Genomic DNA, 21,624 nt, shown 5'->3' with positions numbered 1-21,624 from the left:
GTTCAGACCAAGGGTGACCTACCAGGGGCTGCAAGACCTGGAGATAGTAGAGCGTTACAGGGTGGACAGGGACACGTTACAGCAAATAGTGGAGCTGTGCCGCCAAGCCTGAGAACAAGAGACAACAGAGGGGAGCCCATCCCAGTGGACACAAAGGTATGTGTAAGCTTGCGAATACTGGCAACAGGTACCTTTCAAAGGCCAACCGGGATATAATGGGCATCTCACAGGCATCAGCATCCAGGGTACTACACCAGTTTCTGGATGCCATGTTACGACATGCCCATGAGTATATATACTTCCCCAGATCTCAGGAGGAGTTGGCTAGCAATATGCGCCACTTCCACCGTGTGGCACAATACCGGAGGTACTGGGTGCGATAGACTGTACGCACATAGAAATCAAGTCACCACCCGGTGAGCAGGGTAGACGCTACATAAACCGCAAGGGATTCCGCTCCATCAATTGCCAGGTCATGTGCAATGCGCAGGGCATTATCATGGATGTGTGTGCTGGCAGCCCTGGAAGCTACCACGACTCCCATATCTGGCATGCCTCACAGCTGTATCAGGTATTCGCCATAGGGGACATCACACAAGGTCACCTTGTGGGGGATGCTGGCTACGCATTGGAGCCGTGGATGATGACACCCATCAGAAATGCACACACACACATGCAAGAACGCCATAATGAGGCACACGCACAAACCAGAATAATCATAGAGCGTGTGTTTGGGATGTTGAAATCACGGTTCCGGTGCTTGGATACATCTGGTGGAGCCTTGCAGTACTCTCCAGGCACATGTGCCCACATATTCATAGTATGTGCTATGCTACATAATATGATCCTGCGGAAACAGCTGCTGCAGGGACATAATGGTGTAGGGCCACCAAGCCCGCCACAACTGCCAAGGCAAGCACAGGCACAGGGCGTTCAGCGCCATGAACACACTGTGCCAGCCCCAGTAGGCAGACGGAGGCACACCCAATATGCCTATGCCTTGGCAAAGAGGGAACGATAGCACATACTCTGACAGCGTAGGCCCCATGGACTGACACCTCCCTACCTGCACACACAGTGAAATGGACGGCACACAAACATGTCCGCCCGTAATGTGTACTGTATGGGCGGTCCCATGTGTGACTCCAACATAGGTAGCACCCAAACACTGCACAACCAACAGCCAGCGGAGCATGGAACGCCAACACCTCAACCGCACGCGGGTCCGACAGCAGACGGCGTAGCCGTATGCTGCCACGTTCGGCGCAAGGTGTCTACATATGTACATATGTGCATACACAAATATGGAGATAGATATCATTACACACGTAGAAATATATGTACACATACACAGATATAAAGTACAACAAGTTAAACAGGGAATCACAGGGATGCAAGGTTACAGAGAAGTAAGATGCGAACTCTCAACATAGTAAACATACTGAACGACAACCCGACTATCCGGGAGGGTGGACAGAGCAGGAACGCCACCCATGGAAAGGTCAACCCACCTAAATGCATATTCGCCATTCGGGATGATCGCCAGGCCACGATACAGTAACAGGACATGTGCGTGTAATATTCTTAGGATATGAGGGCGGAGGTAGACACGCCGCCGCGATGTGGTCAACGTAGGTACTGTGTGCAACCGCCCTGCGAAAGCGGCAGTATGTGTATGTGTGAGGTGAGGGTGTCGTGTTCCGCTGTGCCAGTGTAATGTGTGTGACACTGTAAAATGTGTATGTAGGTGACATGTGACAGGCGGAGTGGAATAACATGTGTAGGCATACAGTATAGGAACCACAGGCGTATGTATAGCAGTACCCACAAAGTAGTACTGAGAGCTCCTCACTGGCTAGGCGTGGCGACGTAAAACGATGCAAATCGAAAATGTCCCAGAATGTACCACAGGAGTATAGCCAACATGAGATGCAAAGGACGCATGTACAAACCATCACCGTATGTATGGCGCCGACATGTTAATTCCAATACGATATATCGGCAACGTTACGCAGCAATAGTTATGTACCGCGGAAATACGCATGTGCTACCCCGGCACCGATCGTGGACACGTATCGTCCCGTAAACACCGCTGTGTGTTCTACGAGTGTTAAACAAGCAATCGCCACCCGAATAGGTGGCAACCGGTAGCATACAGGCCGTCCCAACTACAGGACCACAATGACCGTAAATATCCGTGACAAAATGCCAAGGGATAGTCGGCACGTACGAACAGCTGCAGATATACTACCGATGTGACGGAGGAATACATGCAGGAAGCACACAAGCAGGCGGTACCGACAGCAGACGACATCAACAAAACCTACACTCCTAGAACAACAGACAGGTAACTTGCAGCTCCCCAGGCAGGGATGGAGCACACACAGAAGCATACCGTGTATGTACAAATGCAAGGCCCACAACCCGTACCCGTCACCCACAGCCGCCGATATACCCCATCGCACATATCAAAGGGATACAATCCGAAATAGCAGCAAAAACATACAGGCAGTTAATGACAGCGGCATACCCGCAACATCTCACGTGGGAACCACTATCAGCAGCGGATGCATACCTGCATCCGTTGTGTACAGGAATACAAGAGCTATGTTACACATCAGAATGCAAAACGCCATCGACAGACGCCGGCAGGACACGGACACCCACATGTGGAACATAATACCATACCCAACACACACAATCCATGGCTAACACCACAGCGAAATGTACCTGACGCCACACATAGCGGTTGTAGTCACACATAATATAACACAATACATACCATCCCCACGAAGGTAGTGCAGATAACCAACGCCCAGACGATGAATGAACCATGCCCTAGTTCCGACGAGTACCGCATTTGAATGGAGGAGATGCACAGGTGATATGCGCATAAGTACACACCGAGGAACAGCTATTGGTGTGATGAACCCACATGCCGCAGGTGACGACGGATATAAGGAAGACTCCCAGGATAGTCAAACTGTATGTTCATACCGAACAAAGACGTTATTCCTACAAGAGCCGATCACTTGTCAGTAGCGAGACTCAAACGGAATACGGAAAGCAATACAGGAAAGGTATGTAGAACCCACGAGATGTACTGGTGTGTAACGCATGATATGTATGACGAATCGGCACTGTATGTGAACGGTGTTTGTCAGTAAAGATACCTGTCCATAAAGCAGAGAGTGGTGAAAGGTGGTTATGTAGTGTTAACCTGCTGAGTATACCAACCACTGTGGACACCGTGTGCACAGCAGTGGGACATCATGTACACAGCTGGGATAACCCAAGGGTGCCATAGTGATTTAAAACACAGAACAATGCCACCACCCACGCTGATGCTGGCAGTGGATGTCCAACAATGAAGTGCCACAGCAGGGGATAGGACATGTATGTATAGTGTCACAGCACACATGTGTATGGGCAGATATTGTCGATGTCATACGTAATGTGTGCACGACGTGCACGTATGCCTCGCAGTAGGGGTGACCATGTCAAGTATGTATAATGTAAAGCTATCATGATGGATACGTTCAGACATTATACACAGTATCACAGGCATAGCATGCATGATGGAGGTATGGCCTAGTGTTATGTACATTAACAGGATATGTATGGCCTGCAGATATGGGACAGAGTAGTAGCAGAATAGCCACCCAAAATGGAAGGAACATCAAGTAACCATGTCCAAGCTATCTGTAGCAGGTGCAATGTGTGCAACAATGATGTCTGGCAGGTCCATGTGTAAACACATGTGCAATGTACACAGTCGTGTCACCCCCCCATGGTACTGTCCACTGAACAGCAAAGGTGGATGTCAACTGCATGTCTACACAGTACTGCTGTTGTGGTGGTCCCATGTGTATGTGTCACCCTATCAGCAAGGGAGCTATCACATGACCAGTGCCACAGTGTGTCCCTGTGGGATGTGCACAGGACCTATGTTCTACAGCATGGTGTGTGTCTAGTCTGTGTAGGTAAACAGAAGCCCAGGCTAAGCAATGTGGCTTGTGTGCACATATGCATGAGTGCTTCATTCACCCTGCCCACTGCAAACGCCATGTAGGAGTACTACATGCATCAGTAATGCGGAGGACATGGCCCATGGCAGAGTAGATGACATCCCCGTGTAAGTGGTATGCAGATGAGTACAGATGTGTTCCTCGTCTGTCATCTGCATATGTAAACTGTCTGAGCCTGGTATACATCGCGGCATGACTATACTGTGACATGGAAAGTTGTAGCCATTGTGGAAGGCACACCACGAATGTGTTATAGTAACCCTGCCCGTGTGTAGATGTGTGTATGGCACAAGTACAAAGGCTACCAATGTCCCAGCAACACACATAGTCCAGATATGTGTGGCCCTGCAGATGTGTACCCACGCCACAGTGGAATATGGCAACCACAGCACCATGTGGGGCATGTGTGTGTACAGCAACCATGTACAATGTGATATGCATGTATAGGGACAGTATCCACGTGATACCCAGTGGATGACTGTCGCTATGCAAAGGTGATGTGTATGCACCATGTGTGATGTATCTGACGCAATGACATCTACACGATATATCTGCCACACCGACACCTGTATGGTTGTTAGCAGTATGAGCTGGTGGAGCTAGAATGCTGCCAGGTATGTAGATGTGGGACATGTAGACATGGACATTACTCCGTGACAGCATGTTGTGTATGTAAGCAAATAGTGAACATGAGGGACACATGACTGAGGACTGTGTAATGCCACATGTACCTTACATGTCGTAGGTAGCATGATATGCTTGCACCACTGTGTGACCTGTCCAGGAGTCACATAGCCTAACATCCTGAGACACAGGGTATGATGTGATGGTGGATGTGTACATTGCCAATACCAGAATGTGGAATGGTGCTGAAGGGCAATGTGGGGATAATGTCTGATCTGTTACCCTCTGTACTACACCAACCACCCATGCAATGGTATGACAGGTGGCCATCATGTGGATGTGGTGTGCTGTGGCACACAGACGCCCAACAAGGGTGCCAGTAAAGGCATGGAAGTCGTCAATGAGTGTGTGAAGCATGTATGTGAGGATGTGCCCCAGTGCCATACCGAATGGTGCAGTCATGTCTGTATGAATGCAGTCCCACACGTGCAATGCACTACCACCCATGTGTAGTGTGATAGATGCGGTGGTGTGGTGGTCAAGGTACACAACGTCCATGAATGGGCTAGCAGTTAATTCAGTGGGCTGCTGCAGAGACACATAACAACCAGTTTGGCGGGATATAACAGCTATGGAGATTGGAGGTGACATTGGGACAGTGTCCTAGGACATAATGTGTGCATGGCAGTACCATGTATGTGTCCACAGGGACAATGCGATGTCCATGTATGGATTGGAACCCTGTAGTGAGTGAGAGTGTATATTATTGGTAGGTATCCCATTGGCTGGCATGTTGCCAACAACATCTCTGTCGGCAATGCCTGGGTGACTGTCGTATGCTACATTGAATGTGGATGTAGCCAAACAACACAGACATACCACCACACTGCGTGAGGGCCCACACTGCAAAGTATGGTGGTCATGTGTAGGTAGCTAGCTGTGGAGTATGTGATGGACCACGAGGACACACCATGACTGTCAAGTGATGCACCACACACATTTGAACATACCCACCGTGCAACAGCCTGCACATGCGCCCATACAGCACATGTGCATGGAACATGCATACCACCGTGGCATCTGTGAAAAGGCCAGTACCACCATGTCTCTGTGTGGAATAGCATGGTCCCTACCAGTGCGTACATGTAGCGGAAGTGCATTGTGATATGTGTCAGCATAGTCATGTATACTGTCCGTCTGCCGGGTGCCATGCCATTAACTACCCCGTCAGCAGATGTTGGTAGTACCGGCTGTTGAGCACATGTACCATGTATGCTGCAATGGGTGTGTGTCCAGGGTGTGGCTAGCAGGGCCGCAAAGCATATATGTCCATCAACCAGAGCGGATGTCTGTAGGTATAGCACACAGACACATGGAGGTATGGTGCATGCCAAGGGTAGTGTAGGTATGGTATGTCTTGTTTAATGTGTCACCCAGCTATGTGTAGTGCATGGCCAAGCATGTGTGGGTACATGGGAGTCCATACTAGGGAAGTGCGTGTTGCTGTCAGCACATGGCAGTAGCAACTGTCCGAGGTGCAATGTACAGTATGATAACACAGCCAGCATGTAACCTGTGGTGTACAGTGTACTCACCGTCACGTGTCACAATGTGTCTAGCGGTCACAAACATGGGTATCCGAACATGGAGTACCTATGATGCATTTGTCTTAGAAAACATACAGTATGTGTGTAAATCACTGTGTGATGTGGGATCCACTCACCTGTGTGTGTTGCAGTCCAGGTATGTGCCTGGGAGGTATGATCTGTGTACAATCTGGACTGGCAGGTGTGCTCTGTAGAGCATGGAGGCAGGTCCCAGGCACCGCAGATTAATGTCAGGCATGCCTTACTGTGTGTGCAGTGCTTGTGTACAGCACAGTGGGGGGTGCAAGCATTGTCACACATCACTGCATGCTGTGCCTGCCTGTGACAGCCCTGCTGGCGACAGACATGTGACACTGCTGCAGAGGCAGCATAGCATGTGAAGATGTACATGTGGGCCCCACACCCTAGGCAGATGTCCGCAGGTCATGTGTGCCACAGTACTGTGGTTGACCATGACTGTCATACTGGATCAATACCACATGCCTGCATAAGTACAGTATGATCATAGTCAACAGTCGCAGTGACAGAGTAGGCAAATGTACAGTATCCCTGTGTGCAGACCACTGCCTACTGTACACTCGGCTAGACACACACCCAGAGGGTGAATACACCATTGAGCCATCAGATGTCCCAGTCCACGTAGCCTGTACAATGTCATCACAGGGTGGTCACAATAGCATGTGGTAAGACAGACATGTTGTACCAGGTGATGTGTCATGTGTGCATATGTTGACTTGCACAGCCGTTCACATGTCTGCAACATACCGGTGCATGATGCATACTGTTACATGATGTGTGGAACTGCACTGTGACACACAACAGGGCCATCTGACACAGGTGTGTTGTGAATGGTGTAACCCATGTTCACACAGGATACACACTGCTGCTGTTGGCAGCCATGCTGGTGGCTACCAGTGGTGCATGCAGTGGTCATACAGACATACTGCATACAGTGTTCATGCAGGGATGTCCATCCTTGTGGATGATGTGTTGCTACGTGAAGGTAGGTGTGTGTTGTGAATGTTACACATCCAGATGACACCATCTGGTGCAGTCATGGTCGTCGACAGCATCACACACATCCACAGCAGTCAGAACCCTGTCCTGAGAATGTGTGTCAGTCACCCTCGTACTGTGTGACATATGTGCACATGGCAGAACACCTCCCACTGTCATCTAGGATGGCTATGTGATGGCTGGAATGTGCCGTGATAATGTACAATGCTGGTAGCCCAATGAAGTACTTGGAATCAGACACAGTACGCCATGGCTGCCATGTAAACCATGCACAACAATGACTGTCTGACAGACACAAACAATGCGTTGACATGTTGAACATGTGCACATGAGAACTCCCAATGAGGTATGTTGCACATATCGATGTACAACTGTCATCTATGGCCATAGCATGGGTGCAGACGCACATACCCCACAGGCAGTACCACGTGATGCAGGTAGGGGGCATTGCAGGTGCACATGTGACAGTTGCTGTACCGCCACATGTCCTGCATAGCCGTCATGTAGGGGTAGTAGTGGCATGTGACTGATGGACATGCCTGTACATTTGACCATGTCCCACAGGAGATGTGTTATGTGTGTACAACATGTGATGTGCCAACATCAAGCTGTGCAGTGTATGGCCGCCAGTGTACCTGTATGACTTGTTCTGCGATGGGTGCAAAGGCACATAGTACTGCATTGCATGCCCACAAGCCCCACACAGGTGCATAGCCTGAACATACAATACAAAGAGGGTGTGGGATGATAGCAACCCACAAGAGGAGATGGGTACGGGTGGCAACCCACTACCACATCCGTGGTATGGTGTGCATGTGTATGACACATTAGCACCTGAGAAGCTAGCAGTACAGCAGTACAGGGTTGCATGCATATATGTTCAACAATAGCCCTGTGTGTCCCACCACTGGCCCGTGGATAGACAGACACCAACACAATGTGCAGATATGATATGTGCACAGCACATAACCGATGCCTACTGTAGAACAGGCAGACTGTGTAGACATGTGCACAGTAGTTCTGCGCCAGCCACACTCAAACACGTTATGTGCCGAACCACACCAATAGTCCAGGCCATGCCAAAGCTGGACGTGCATGCATCTGTGTATGTACGCCTGTGAATGTCTCCGGCGTAGCAGTATAGCTGTGTCACTGTTCTTCACAACATAATGAATGGGTTGTATGTGTGACGGGTGCGTCATATGTGTATGGTCAGATCGACGATACCATCAGTGCCCCTGCTATGTGAACATCCCTGTCCCCATACATGGATACCTATGCTGTGCCCAACATCACGTTTCCAGAGGGAGGGATGGCGGTGTGTAGTGCACCAGCAGACATGGGGGTGGCAGCAGGCACTGGATGTAGACATATGTGGTACCCACGTCAGTCCAGGCAACCATCCATGTGCACGGGATAGCAGTGTGTGGCCACATACAGCACTGTGTAGATCAATATCGCAGCACATAGCACCTGTCAGGGTTACAGTGTATGCATGGGTGTGTGATACCTGCATGCACCAGACACACCCCCACCAAGCAGCGTGCAGCCTACCTTGCATAAGGCCAGTGTCCACACCATGGTGATAGACATGTGTAATGTCCAAATACACATAGCAATGACATATGGAATGGACAGCCACCCTGCCAATATCATTACCCCCCAGGTGGATCACATCCCAGTGCCATGTATGTGGCATACCCTGCCATACCATGCAGCCCTGCCCAGCAAGGCTGCATGTGCTATCACAGTCCTACATGGTGCGATGGCCAAAAGGCACTGTCACTATCAACCATACACAGCAGTAATGTTACGGTGATGCACCCTGTGGTGTTACAGGTGCTGTGTGCTGCTGTGGACAATGTGCGTGTGTACATGCTATGCATGACCTTCCCTGCTAATGTGGCATGGTTACACATTGTCCCATGTGTATCACATGTGCAACACAGGTGAGCCGTGGAAAGTTGTCCAACACCCATACAGTGCTGTGTGGATGTACATGGCACAACACATGCATGTGCAGGTGTCCATGTGTATGTGTACAGTGCCACTGCTGATGTTCATAATGGCCACGTACGTGATGTCTATTGACATATAGACAGCATCCAGGTGAACAGTAGAACTGTTGTCACAAGGGGACCCGTGCCAACTGATATGGACACAGGTGTAGACAGGTACACATGTCCACAGCAGGCTAACATCAACATGGTGCGTGTACAGTGTGATGAGGTGACACACAGATATGAAATGACACCCACTGCTCAATGGTGTGACGGCAACACATTGGCTGTATCACTGCCATGATGCCTTGCAGAGATTACTGTGCAGATGTTGTACATGTCATAGCAATGTATTCCCAGCAGTATGCCAGAACAGCAGTGTAAATGTGACCTGCCACCATCATTATGTCTTACAGATAATGCCACGTTCCTGGCTGCCTGCCTTTAGCCGACAAGAAGATGAGGTAATCATACCATTGTTACACGACAATTATGACATCTTATTTAGCCATGTGCCACTGCAGGCACAACAACGTGAGGAGATGTGGCAGGATATGCGCAGGAGGGTGAACAGCCTGGGCGGCCACAACCGCACATATCAACAGATCCGCAGGCACTGCACAGACCTAATCCGGCATGCGAGACAGCGTGCCGCTGCAATCGCCAGACAACAAGGTGGGACAGGTGGTGGGCCACAAACCCAGCCCCCACTCACAGCCACGGAGGAGCTCCTGGCCAGTCTGGGGACACCCATGGAACAACACGCTGAAACCCTCGCGTCCATCGTGGAGGTGGGTGTCTCCCAACCAATGAGCTCGGAGCTGCCTGGTAAGTCAGTGTTGCATGTCTGTATGATAAGCGTCGTAGGAGTGGGTGTCGTAGTACAACACATAATATAGCAACACATGCCAGGTATATGGCCACACAAGATGCATACTACAGTATGCTATGTTGTGTTAGCAGACATGTGCATAGCACATGCTAACACACAGGTGCATGATGTGACATGCACAGTGCTCACTGTAGTGATAGTAATGGATAATGTGTATACCTTTGTGTCATCCCTATACAGGTACGTCTGGCGTGTCGCAAAGACAAGGGTCTGTTGCAGGTAAGTCTGTTGCTAGTAAAAGGCATGATATGGTGTATTGATATTCCACATGTGTCCAGGTATGACATGCACACCTGGGTGTGCCCCAGTCACGGTATACAGGTTGCACCACCCGACACACACACCACCCATGTACAGTAGATACAACCGTTAGTATAGAGTGGCATGACACCACATAACCTATTGCTGTGATATGTGCAGTCAGCTATGCATACAATGGTGTAGGTGTTCCACAATGGCTGCATGTGTAGTATGCATTGGTATGCCTCTGCAGTATGCACACAGTACCACATAGTGAGCCGTGATCTGGCCAGAGCACAGGTGTTACCACTGTGACCTATGCCCCTGCATTGGGTGCACACGTTGTGACATGGCACATGACATGTCCCATGCACGTGGATGTCTGTCTGCAACATTGTCACACCATGACATGACCTATGCACGACATAGCAGACATCCACAATGTCTGCATAGCCGTAGGGAATGTGACACCTCAGACTAGTACGGTTGTATGTCACATGGGCCACCACAGGGCCGTGTGCACGATGTCCATCACACACAATTGTCGATGACCCAGACAAACAAGGCCATGGGTGATACCTACAGGCATGTTGCCACACAGTACATCCGCAGTGGGTAGTCACCGTTGCACCCTGTCCACACATAGTGGGCTCATCACTGTAGTGGACCCCCTGGACATCCGATGTGGTACACCAGTGAAATGGAATGCCTGTCTGCAGCCACTAGAGGTGCCACCAATGTACACCATATACGTGCTGCTGAGCAGCTGAACTGACTTCCAGACATGGCAATGTAATGCGTCCAGGTCACGCATCGCACTGAAACATACCTGTGTCCTGCTACCGTGCAGTGGCACAGTGCCCGTACTCCACACTGTACAGTTATGTACACAGCTCACACCAACCACACCTGCACAGACATCTGTGTTACACATGCATTGTATCTGTAGACTGTACACATAACACTGCACTGTGACATCCATTGTGATGTGGTGCATGTGGTGGGACACCATCGTCACATGTCCACATGATACCGCACATGTTTGCGGTGTACATGACATAGTGACGGCAGCCATGTGTACTGTTAACTTGCCCGTGGCCACACGGTGTATCACGGTGATGCATGCAAACTACCATGAATGTGTGTACTGCATGCCTACTAAAAGACATCTGCCTGTTGTAGTGTGCACTCCAGGGCAGTATGCATACTGCCACTATTAATGTCTGGGCTGCATTCACTGGGCTGTGGTGTGGGAATGCTGCATGCCACCTGCAATATCACATGCATGATGTGTCTGCATGTGTGTGTGTCCATGTGTGTCAGCGTGTGTGTGTGTGTGTGTGTGTGTGTGTGTGTGTGTGTGTGTGTGTGTGTGTGTGTGTGTGTGTGTGTGTCCGCATGTCTGTAATGTAACTTACGGTATGTCTATGTATTGACAGGTGCTGTAGGTGCGTTCCCTCCTGCGGTCCATCTGATGCTAGTGTCCCCACAGATACTAGTGGTGATGACCATGTGCATGAGGCACAGGCAGGGTCGTCACAGGCAGACACTGTGCCATTGGAGAACATCACACTTACGTCCCCTTCATCCACGCACACGGTTCAGATGCCGACACATACCCCAACACCATTGCCCATAGATGACGGACAGTCAGCGTCTGTTGGCACCGAGCAGGAATGTGTGGTGGCTGCAGAAGGTGTGGGTACACACGTTGCCAGTGTAATGACTGGTGGAGTGCCACACAGGCATGTGGCAGGTGCTGCTCGTAGGAGGAGCACTGCTAGACATACACCTGCCGTACAGGGTGCAGCAGCTGGTATAACCAGACGCATGTTCCAGACTGTAATGGCGGCGCAGGCACGTGCTGAACGGCAGAACCAGGAAGGGCAGAGGCTGCAGAGGTCCGCAATCCGTTCCTTAAATGAGAACATCCAGTCATTGGCGAATGCCCAACAGCATCTTGCCGATGTTCTGGATAGGAGATTGGGTGAGATGGCTGGGATCCTCGACCGAGGCATGGCCATCCGCGAGCGTGAGCTGTCCGTGCTGGAACACCAGGTAGGGGTGAGGCATAGGGCACGTGGGCCAGTAACACCACCAAGTACAGGTCAACGTGTGCGTGCCACCTCCCATGCCCACCCACACAGTGCTGGTAGCAGCAGCAGTGCAGCTGCTACTACACCAACCACACCAGGACACAGCAGGCCACGTGGACGTGGCCCTGGACGGCCCCGGCGTGGACACGTTTCCAGCGGACATGTGTCATCGGAGAGTGGCCACTCTATACCTCCACCCGGTAGTGCCCGTGCGACCCCAGGCAGGCACGGGTCACATCGCCGCAGGCGGACACAGTGAGCCGTACCACCTGCACTGTACAGTCTGGGGCTGCCAAGTATACCCCGTGTAGGCATCACAGATGACTGAACTGTGTACACACATACCCACACACAGCAAACACAACTGTAGGGCTCCACCACATCCACATGCATTCTGCACAGTCATGCCCAGTAAATGCACAGGCCCTTACACACACACATGATGTCATCCATTGGTACAGCCTATGCCTGTGGCACACATATCACCCTGTGCATATGATGAAGTCTCTGCCACAGAACCGTGAGCTACACCATCGGTGCACGGTTATGCAAACATATTCTGATGCACAGGGTGGACAACATAGTGAGAGGTGTATGTGATACCTGTGTCTGCATAGTATGTGATGTGTATGTTGTGGTGGCTGTGTATGGCAGGTGACAGGTGCGTATGTGATGTGGTTTGTGCACTGACATCATGCAGCAGATATACCATGTAGTGCAGGTGCAGCATTCATTGTTCTGTGTACACAGTATGCGTGTTGGTTACATGTGTAGCACCATATTGGTTCAGTTAACCCGTATGCCACTTATGGTGTACTTGCATGTGCCCACTGGGAGCACTGTTATCAGTTCCCCATGTGTAGTCGTGGGGTACCCACAGGCACATCTGGCAATAGCAGCATAGCACAGGTACCCGCAACCGGCATGGACCCCTACATAGGTACATAGGCGCACATGTACATACCAGGCTATGTGCCCTACGGCATGTGTAAACCTAGCAAGACTGTGTGTGGCTGCTAACACCCCTTAGGATGAGGGTACCACATCCATCAGTCTCCTGTCCCCTGTCCAGCACTGACACAGAGATGATGCCTGGTGCATACTTATGATCACACATCCACACGTCATGATTACTCCTGCACAAAGGCAGTCAGGGCCTCTGCTTCACATGGGCTGGCAATCCTCTCCGTGTTGTAGGGGGTCTCTGGGCGTTGACCCTGTTCCCCCAGCACGTCCTAGTCATCTTTGTGGTGAGGTGTCTGTAAGTTGCTTCTGTGGCCGTGTTTGCCCGGAGCCTAGGAGGTGGAACTTGTCCATGTCACCCAGGTTGGACATGGCTGTGTATGTCAGGCACAGATCACCACAGAGCAGACGTGCTGGGAAGGTATACAGCCGGAGTCCCCTTGGTCGGGCAGTGTGTGACACATGTCCCAGCACCTTTATCCCGCCTCGTGGAATGTTTGTGGTCCTTCCGAGTGCTGCAGGTGTCAGGTTAGGTACAGCCCACATGTGCCATTGTACGCAATCATTGCTGTGGTGTGTGATGTGTACAGGGGTACAATGAACACCCGTGATGTGGATGTGATTCCTTCCAGACCAGGTGGCCACAGTGGAATGTCTTCCCACCCACATTGGCATTGTGTGTGTTGACAGAGGTTACTGACAGGTGTGGTACCCATTTCCATGAACACGTCCACCATGTTGAATGGATTACCACCTACATGTTACGTTGGGGCAAACATGTCCTTCACACTGGGTAGGTCTGCACCTTCTCTGGCATGTAGCAACAGGCCATGGCTCTCGCACCAGTTATCCATGTGTATGACGCCCTAGGTGGATGTCCGTGTCAGATGGGGTGTTGGGTATGGGTGTCAGTGTGCAGTCATCTGCATACCTTGTCTGCCACAATCCCCCTATGTTGGCATGCACATTGTAAGGTCGAATGCCGAATGGCAGGGGGCCCAGGACGGAGCCCTGTGGGCCTCCACTCGAGACCAGCTTTTAGTCTGACACGGCACCAGGAACACAAACCCTGTGTGGTGTGACCTCCAACCATTCTGAGAACCATCGTGTGACTTATGTCCCCACATGTACGCTGGTGAGCCTTTCCATGAGACCCACGTGGAGTGCGTTCTGAACGCTCCCACCAGGTCATGGTAGTGTGTGCAAACCGACCTACCCCCATCAATGGCCTTGGTGACTGCTCCAGACAGGACGAGCAGGTTTGGGAGGCAGCATCTGCCCTTGACTAAGTTGTTGTGGGTATGTTCCTGTATTGGCTGTACACCACTGTTTGTATTCATGGGCACCTGTATGGACCTCCCCGCAGCTTTGCAGACAAGGCTTGTCAAGCTGATAGGGCGGTAATGTCTGCAGTCCATAACAGCACTACCCTGGCATAGTGGGACCACAGATGCCATATGCCATCCAGCAGGGACCTAGCCCGTAGTAAGGCTAACATGAGACAGTGGCCTTATGTGTGGGGTGAGGGCCTCAATGAGGTTGGGTAGCACACAGCCAGGGACACCATCGGGGCCCATTGGTGCTGTGTTAACCATCTAACAGATATCAGATTACTCCAGGGCATATGAGATGTTTTCGAGGCTAGACTCTGGTGGGATGGATATGTCCCCTCTTGGGGTGGGGGGTGGATGTATGCATGGAACATGTCCGCTGGTTTGTTGACAATGTCTGTGGGTGCAGTGACCGTTGTACCATTCTGGATCATTTCTGGCCATGTCTGCGCTCCCACCCATGTCCCTACCACAGTTGAGGAAGGCCCTATGGTTGTCTCATGTGCCCTCTGCAGTACCACTCCCACAAGCGGCCTTGGATGATTGTATGTGTGGCCGTATGTTGACGCTGGTATGAATGGGTGATGGCTTCTCTGGTACTGATATTGCTCCGTCATGTATTAGCTCCAACTGTTGATGTACAGTTTGTCAGTGGCTGTGGTCCACCAGACCATGTGCCTACCTTTGGTGGACAAGGTCCTGATGTTATCATGATCGCTTGGTGCAGACATCCCTGTGTGTGCTCAGAGAAGGCATTCGTAAGGGAGTTGGCAGTGCGGCCTGTGTTCACCACTGGCATGGTGGACTTGTAGGGTACCACACCGGTCGTATGATGTCTGTGGTTTGCTGTGAAGAGGTCCTCACTTAGGTCTCCCATGCCAGTGTTGGGTGCAGGATGTGGATTACCAGTGGATCCACTATATGGTCTGACATCACCATTGAGGGATGTACATCCTGTGTGGAGCATTTCCTCCCCATGTGTGATGGGCAGAACTGGTATACGTCACCTAGTGGGTATGGTTCATGGCTGTTTCACAGCGGTCACGTGTATGAACACCCGGGACCTGTGGCGTAGGGTGTTGTGTCATGGGTAATGTTCCCAGTCTATTTATGGGTGCTTGATGTCACCCAATACGGTGCTGTTGTGAGAGCATGCACACTCACCAGTGTCCTCAGGACGGCTGTGCAGGTATCCTGGATTTGGGAGGGTGGTCTGTAGCATGCAACAAACTGTAGGGCAGTCCTACCCATGGTTAATTGCACCTGGATATTCCCCGCTGCAACGGCCACGTCTGTGGCATGGCCGGGTTGCTGTTGTGTGGCTGGGCACACACGACGGTCCACATTCTGCCACCCATGCTGTCGCACCATGTGTATGCATGTGTGCTCTGTGCCGAGTCTAAGTGTCTGAGCATGCCCAGTAAGCAGTTGTGTAGATGGACACACAGTACAGTGCACACCGCGCCCGACTGCAGTAATACCCGGGTGCATGCCTGTATCCCTTCGCAACGGCCACGTCTGTGCCATGGCTGGGTTGCTGTTGTGTGGCTGGACACACACGACGACGGTCCACATTCTGCCACCCATGCTGTTGCTCCATGTGTATGCATGTCTGCTCTGTGCCGAGTCTAAGTGTCTGAGCATGCCCAGTAAGCAGCTGTGTAGATAGACACACAGGACAGTGCACACCGCGCCCGACTGCGTTGATACCCCGTGAGCATGTCTGTCTCCCCTTTGCAACCGCTAGGTGTGGGAGGCATGGCCAGTACACCCGCCGGGGTACACACGACAGTCGTCACCGATGTCTGCAACTGGGCGTGTAGCCATGGCCAATGGCATCCTGTATAGCCATGGTGACCATCCAGGTGACACATATGTGGCTGTCATGCCACATTGGCTGCCTACATCCTGCACGACGGATGCCCTCTCATAGGGTAAAGTGTCATGTGGTGCATCCCGTATTCCTGTCGTGATGTACTGATCAGTAGTTATTTGGTATTCCGACTGCAGCACTAACGTGTTACTGTACGGCCACCTTGGGATGGTAACAGGCTGCGTGACTGCGCACTCTGTCTTCATTCCCTATCGGACGCATTGCCTCTGCAGATGATACCACCCACCTAGGGTATGCCTCCTGACAGTGCTGTGCTCAGTAATCCCGTTAGCGCGTTCTGTAAATGCTTCATGCTGTAGTGAGTTCATGTAGGTAGGCGTAGGTTCGACTCTCGGCCCTTGTGTGTGTGTGTGTGTGTGTGTGTGTGTGTGTGTGTGTGTGTTTCCAGCTGCCTCTGCAGATGAACTAGCTTTTAGACGCCCGCAACACATACCTCGGCTATTGCCAGCTATTGTCTTACAAGTGATGTCACCCGCCTAGAAGTATGCCTCTGACAGCGCTGTGCTCAGTAAACTCGGTAGCGTTCTGTAAATGCTTCATACTGTAGTGAGATCATGTAGATAGGCGTAGGTTCGACTCCCGGCCCTTCCGTGTGTGTGTGTGTGTGTGTGTGTGTTTCCAGCTGCCTCTGCAGATGAACTAGCTTTTAGACGCTTCGCAACACATACCTCGGCTATTGCCAGCTATTGTCTTACAAGTGATGTCACCCGCCTAGAAGTATGCCTCTGACAGCGCTGTGCTCAGTAAACTCGGTAGCGCGTTCTGTAAATGCTTCATACTGTAGTGAGATCATGTAGATAGGCGTAGGTTCGACTCCCGGCCCTTCCGTGTGTGTGTGTGTGTGTGTGTGTTTCCAGCTGCCTCTGCAGATGAACTAGCTTTTAGACGCTTCGCAACACATACCTTGGCTATTGCCAGCTATTGTCTTACAAGTGATGTCACCCGCCTAGAAGTATGCCTCTGACAGCGCTGTGCTCAGTAAACTCGGTAGCGCATTCTGTAAATGCTTCATACTGTAGTGAGATCATGTAGATAGGCGTAGGTTCGACTCCCGGCCCTTCCGTGTGTGTGTGTGTGTGTGTGTGTTTCCAGCTGCCTCTGCAGATGAACTAGCTTTTAGACGCTTCGCAACACATACCTCGGCTATTGCCAGCTATTGTCTTACGAGTGATGTCACCCGCCTAGAAGTATGCCTCTGACAGCGCTGTGCTCAGTAAACTCGGTAGCGTTCTGTAAATGCTTCATACTGTAGTGAGATCATGTAGATAGGCGTAGGTTCGACTCCCGGCCCTTCCGTGTGTGTGTGTGTGTGTGTGTTTCCAGCTGCCTCTGCAGATGAACTAGCTTTTAGACGCTTCGCAACACATACCTCGGCTATTGCCAGCTATTGTCTTACAAGTGATGTCACCCGCCTAGAAGTATGCCTCTGACAGCGCTGTGCTCAGTAAACTCGGTAGCGCGTTCTGTAAATGCTTCATACTGTAGTGAGATCATGTAGATAGGCGTAGGTTCGACTCCCGGCCCTTCCGTGTGTGTGTGTGTGTGTGTGTTTCCAGCTGCCTCTGCAGATGAACTAGCTTTTAGACGCTTCGCAACACATACCTCGGCTATTGCCAGCTATTGTCTTACAAGTGATGTCACCCGCCTAGAAGTATGCCTCTGACAGCGCTGTGCTCAGTAAACTCTGTAAATGCTTCATACTGTAGTGAGATCATGTAGATAGGCGTAGGTTCGACTCCCGGCCCTTCCGTGTGTGTGTGTGTGTGTGTTTCCAGCTGCCTCTGCAGATGAACTAGCTTTTAGACGCTTCGCAACACATACCTCGGCTATTGCCAGCTATTGTCTTACAAGTGATGTCACCCGCCTAGAAGTATGCCTCTGACAGCGCTGTGCTCAGTAAACTCGGTAGCGCGTTCTGTAAATGCTTCATACTGTAGTGAGATCATGTAGATAGGCGTAGGTTCGACTCCCGGCCCTTCCGTGTGTGTGTGTGTGTGTGTGTTTCCAGCTGCCTCTGCAGATGAACTAGCTTTTAGACGCTTCGCAACACATACCTCGGCTATTGCCAGCTATTGTCTTACAAGTGATGTCACCCGCCTAGAAGTATGCCTCTGACAGCGCTGTGCTCAGTAAACTCGGTAGCGCGTTCTGTAAATGCTTCATACTGTAGTGAGATCATGTAGATAGGCATAGGTTCGACTCCCGGCCCTTCCGTGTGTGTGTGTGTGTGTGTTTCCAGCTGCCTCTGCAGATGAACTAGCTTTTAGACGCTTCGCAACACATACCTCGGCTATTGCCAGCTATTGTCTTACAAGTGATGTCACCCGCCTAGAAGTATGCCTCTGACAGCGCTGTGCTCAGTAAACTCGGTAGCGCATTCTGTAAATGCTTCATACTGTAGTGAGATCATGTAGATAGGCGTAGGTTCGACTCCCGGCCCTTCCGTGTGTGTGTGTGTGTGTGTTTCCAGCTGCCTCTGCAGATGAACTAGCTTTTAGACGCTTCGCAACACATACCTCGGCTATTGCCAGCTATTGTCTTACAAGTGATGTCACCCGCCTAGAAGTATGCCTCTGACAGCACTGTGCTCAGTAAACTCGGTAGCGCATTCTGTAAATGCTTCATACTGTAGTGAGATCATGTAGATAGGCGTAGGTTCGACTCCCGGCCCTTCCGTGTGTGTGTGTGTGTGTTTCCAGCTGCCTCTGCAGATGAACTAGCTTTTAGACGCTTCGCAACACATACCTCGGCTATCAGCGGCCATTCCTTTATGGATGTTGCCACCCACCTGTACATGTGCCTCTGCTGGTGGTGTGCTCGGTGGTCCACGTAGCACATTCCATACCTGTGTTGTACGTTTGTGCGTTTGGGTATGTGGGTGTGTGGTCAAACAACATGCCTGCCACATGTGTGTGTGTGTCCATGCTCCCAGCTGCATGGGTTCATATGGTATTGCCTTGTGGTTTACGCATAACACACCTATCCTGCCGCCATCCCTGTGTTTCTGGATGGCGGTATGCAGTTCGTGTACCGCTTGTGTGTCTGTTGTGGTCGGCGACCACCGTAGCGTGATCTCCACGTACACCATGCTATGGTGTGCTGGGGTGATGCTGTGTACATGACACACCCGGGCCTGCCACATGTGTCCGTCTGTATCTCTGTCATTGTATATCTACGTACCTATGTTGTGGCCGTACTGCTGCTCTAGCATGGACGGCTGTCTTTCCCATGTATCGCATATTTGCACGGGAGACACATATGACTGTGGTCCGTTGCGTATCCACTCATTGTCCATGCACTGTCCGTATTCCAGAACACCGTATTGACATCTGCTGGATATCGTGACACACAGCTATCCTTGCTGTCCTGGCAGTGTACCCGTACACGCCATACACCTTGTGTGTACTTGGCTAGTTATGGTGTGTGTATGTCTACCTGTGCTGTATGCATGGTTGTGTGTGTGTCCCGCTACAGCCATCTGTGCATGTGTCGCCACCATGGGTAATCCTTGTGGACCGCAGTTTCATGTGCACGTCTGCACATACCTGCAGACTGTACTACCCCTCCTACGGCTGCGGACTTAGATCGACTGCTGCCCTAGGCTGTAGGGCTCCTTGGCGCCCACCACCACAGCACATGGTGCCCCCATCATGGTATACCTACATGACACACCTACTAGACAGGTGGCCCTAGTAGTGCGGCGCCCTGGCCAGCCGCAGGAATGCTGTACGCCTACGGCCGGATGTGGGCACATCACAAGGCATACATCTACATTCGGTGTTTTACGATGTCCAGGTTGTAATACCAGAGGGGGGACCTCATCAGCTATGCTATAGAATGCGGATCTATTTGGTTTAGTAGGTGGAGGGTTGCCCACACACCAGGGCTGACCGATGGAACACTGATGAGGCCTCTTTTGAGAGGCAGGTGGAGCAAGCCCCCGTAACATGGATGTAGTTTAGGTACAGATGTAGGGTTAGCACACATTCGTCCACTCATTCAGTTCTGTACCGCTGTATTACAGTGATATGCTGTGCATATCTGCCATATACATTGTTAAATCATTCAATGATGAGTATTCGGCATAGTACAATATCATATGATACATGTGTTAATAGGATGCCTTCTGAGGTGTTAACATATGTGTGTGTGGTAAACATTGCGTCTGTGCTTTCTATGCTGTGGTTACATGTTCATTGTTTGCACAGAAGGTAACACATGGAAGTGTAAGGGGGGATATATAAAGCCTGGACGCGTCTATGTTATGTGTACGTCTCACGGAGCGTACGGGTGATAGCGCTTACATGTCTATGGAGTAACCTTTGGATACCACATGTGACCTGTCGTGGACGAAACGTCTACGTTGACTGTATCATCTACCTATGTGTGTCGTGCTTTGTGTGCCATAAGGTGCCAGCGGGTCTTTGATGTGGATTATGTGTATTCCATGGTCAATTGACATTAACAGTATTACTTCACAGAAGGATGTCCTTCATTGGTGGGGACGCCATAGTTTCACCATCGTATGGCTTTCCTAGCTGACGTTGATATTGTGCCATTGGTATGTGTTCCACAGGTCACCCATGTCTCCCGCGGTACGGGAGCGTGTGAACCCCATTCCGGTGCTGGCATATTGACAGCTGTGTACGCCGGTATTGGCACAGCGGTCTGGCTTTGTATGTGGAGTGTCTACTGGTTTCCCCATCTGTATTACCTGTGTTATGCCTCACTGCAGCTGTGTGGTTACACCAAGTTCGCGGTTATGGGTGCCATCTCGGTCCTACGCTTGTCCATCCCTCGCGAGTGTCTACTGGACACTGGTATGGAGCAGTACACATTTCACACCTGCATTTCGCATTAGACGGTGGATGCTTTGCACTATCAGTGGGGAGTAAGGCACGTGCTACTCCCACATCCCTCCCATGGTGCGGG

Source organism: Protopterus annectens, chromosome 1.part0 (genome assembly GCF_019279795.1).
Source record: "Protopterus annectens isolate FY-2018-M chromosome 1.part0, PAN1.0, whole genome shotgun sequence".
Classification (NCBI taxonomy): Eukaryota; Metazoa; Chordata; order Ceratodontiformes; family Protopteridae; genus Protopterus; species Protopterus annectens.
This window is presented reverse-complemented; position numbering follows the sequence as displayed.